This window comes from Cervus elaphus, chromosome 4 (genome assembly GCF_910594005.1).
Source record: "Cervus elaphus chromosome 4, mCerEla1.1, whole genome shotgun sequence".
NCBI lineage: Eukaryota > Metazoa > Chordata > Mammalia > Artiodactyla > Cervidae > Cervus > Cervus elaphus.
Genome location: NC_057818.1, coordinates 4,980,766 through 4,983,993, shown reverse-complemented (window position 1 = coordinate 4,983,993; position 3,228 = coordinate 4,980,766). Strand labels below are relative to the sequence as shown.

The window sequence follows — 3,228 nt, the reverse complement described above, 5'->3', positions numbered from 1 at the left end:
CAAGGCTATATACTGTCACCCTGCTTATTTAACTTCTATACAGAGTATTCCATGCAAAATGCCAGGCTGGATGAATTACGAGCTGGAATCAAGATTGCTAGGGGAAATATCAACAACCTCAGATATGCAAATGACACCTCTCTAATGGCAGAAAGTGAAGAGAAACTGAAGAGCTTCTCGATGAGAATAAAAGAGGAGAGTGAAAGCTGGCTTAAAACTCAACATTAAAAAACTAAGATCATGGCATTCAGTCCCATCACTTCATGTCAAATAGAAGAGGGGAAAGTGGAAACAGTGACAGATTTTATTTTCTTGGCCACCAAAATCACTGTGGATGGTGACTGCAGGCATGAAATTAAAAGATGCTTGCCCCTTGGAAGAAAAGCTATGACAAACCTAGACAGTGTATTAAAAAGCTGAAACATCACTTTGCCAACATATAGTCAAAGCTATGGTTTTTCCAGTGGTCACACATGGATGTGAGAGTTGGACCATGAAGAAGTCTGAGTGCCAAAGGATTGTTGCTTTCTAACTGTGGTGCTGGAGAAGACTCTTGAGAGTCCCTTGGACTGCAAGGAGATCAAATCAGTCAATCTGAAAGGAAATCAACCCTGAATATTCATTGGAAGGATTGATACTGAAGCTGAAGCTTCAATATTTTGACCACCTGATGCAAAGAGCTGACTCACTCAGGAAAAGACCCTGAAGCTGGGAAAGGCTGAAAGCAAAAGGAGAAGAGGGCAGCAGAGAATGAGATGCTTAGATAGCATCACTGACTCAATGTACATGAATTTGAGCAAACTCCGGGAGATAGTGAAGGACAGAGAAGCCTGGAATGCTACACTCCATGGGATTGCAAAGAGTCAGACATGACTTAGCCACTGAACAACGGTGCCACTATATTACAGAATATTTCCATCATTGCATAAAGTTCTACTGGACAGAATTAGTTTATTGATTTCTAACATAAGAAAATAATCTTCCAACTCGAATCATATTGTTTGCCAAGCAGGTTTCCATTGCACTTGATCTGTTTATCTTTATTAATAAGTTAACTTTTTTACTCCAGTGGAGAACTCAATGCTATTCATCTTATGATTATTAAAATAGTAATTGATTAATAAACATACTCCCTATGCTAAGTCTATTCTCCACCCAATATCACTACCATTTGAAGACATCATATAAAACTACACTTTTGCTCTTTCCAGCCAGCGCCGAGCGATGGGCATCTCTCAGGACAACTGGCACAAGCGCCGTAAGACCGGGGGCAAGAGAAAGCCCTACCACAAGAAGCGGAAGTATGAGCTGGGACGCCCCGCTGCCAACACAAAGATTGGCCCCCGCCGCATACACACAGTCCGTGTGCGGGGAGGCAACTAGAAGTACCGGGACTTGAGGCTGGACGTGGGGAACTTCTCCTGGGGCTCGGAGTGTTGTACACGCAGGACAAGAATAATCGATGTTGTCTATAATGCATCCAACAATGAACTGGTCCGTACCAAGACGCTGGTGAAGAACTGTATTGTGCTCATCGACAGCACACCGTACCGACAGTGGTACGAGTCCCACTGTGCACTGCCCCTGGGCCGCAAGAAGGGGGCCAAGCTGACTCCTGAGGAGGAAGAGATTTTAAACAAGAAACGATCAAAGAAAATTCAGAAGAAATACGATGAGAGGAAAAAGAATGCGAAAATCAGCAGTCTTCTAGAGGAGCAGTTCCAGCAGGGCAAGCTTCTTGCATGCATCGCTTCAAGACCAGGCCAGTGTGGCCGAGCAGACGGCTAAGTGCTAGAGGGAAAAGACCTCGAGTTCTATCTGAGGAAGATCAAGGCCCGGAAAGGCAAATAAACCCTCTTCCCGCCTGTCTTAGCTTGTCTAATAAAGGCGTATACTGTTCTAAAAAAAAAACTACACTTTTATGTCTATCAACAGATGAATGAATAAAGAAGTGGTATTCCATTACACAATGGAATACTACTCAGCCATAAAAAATAATGAAATTTTGCCATTTGCAGCAACATAAATTGATTGTGAGAGCATTATGCTAAGAAAAAGAAGTCAGACAGAGAAAGACAAACACTGTATGGTATCACATGTGGAATTAACAAACTAATGAATGTAACGAAAAAGAAGCCGACTCACCGATACAGAACACACTGGGGAGAAGGACGGGAGGACCAATACGCAGGGCAAGGGGTTACAAGGCAGAAACCATAAGGTATAAAATAAGTTACAGGAATATACGGTACAACACGGAGAATATAGCCAATATTTTATAATAACTATAAATGGAATATAACTCTTAAAAACTGTGACTCATGCTACTGTACACCTGTAACTTATAATATTATACATTATGCTTCATTTTTAAAGCAACGCTTAAATTTTTAACATCAAATTTGAAATACCATTAAAAATTTAAAATTGGATACAATAAAAATTAAATCAACTACTTATTTTCTTTATGAAACTCTGTGGAAGATGCACTGAAAATATATCCCTTCCTTCCTGGAAATTTGCAAATGGCTTGCTAATGAAAAATATGAAAATTATGAACCTAGTACAGTATGCTTCTACATTTTGTTTTCCACAGAGAGAGACGGGAAGAAGTGGATTTGTATATATTTCTTCAATTAAAGAAACTTTCAGATTGCTTTTTGAAACTCAAACTTATATAACATCAAATACAGTGATAATTTACTTGTTACTGGACAGAGAATTATCTGGCAATGATAATTGGACTCAGAGCTCCTTCTTGGAAATTTTATTAAAATTGTTAATATTAGATAAGAGAAAATCCAACATGATAAATTCAAATATTCCACCAGACAAGGAGAGCTATATAATAGTGCATGTCATGACTTTTTTTTGTGAATAGGTTTTATCTCTGACTTTATCCACAAGAATATCTTTCTGTCAAGGACTTAAGACGATTCCCTGGAGGCTCAGTTGGTAAAGAATCCGCCCGCAATGCGGGAGACCTGGGTTCAATTCCTGGGTTGGGAAGATCCCCTGGAGAAGGAAATAGCTACCCATTCCAGTATTCTGGCCTGAAGAATTCCAGGGACAGAGGAGCCTGGCAGGCTATACAGTCCATGGGGTGGCAAAGAGTCAGACACAACTGAGCAGCTTTCACTTTCACCTTATTTCCTTGGCAGATAAAGGCAATTTTTCTGTCCTGTGTTTGATCTAATATTTGCCTAGATATTCATCTTCTATATTTCC

The 3,228-nt window shown here is 40.2% G+C and overlaps 1 pseudogene; it reads left to right on the top strand.

Annotated features, from left to right (window-relative positions):
• Nucleotides 1-1,198: 1,198 nt before the first annotated feature.
• On the top strand, nucleotides 1,199-1,866 carry LOC122691524 (annotated as a pseudogene).
• The last annotated feature ends 1,362 nt before the right edge of the window (nucleotides 1,867-3,228 follow it).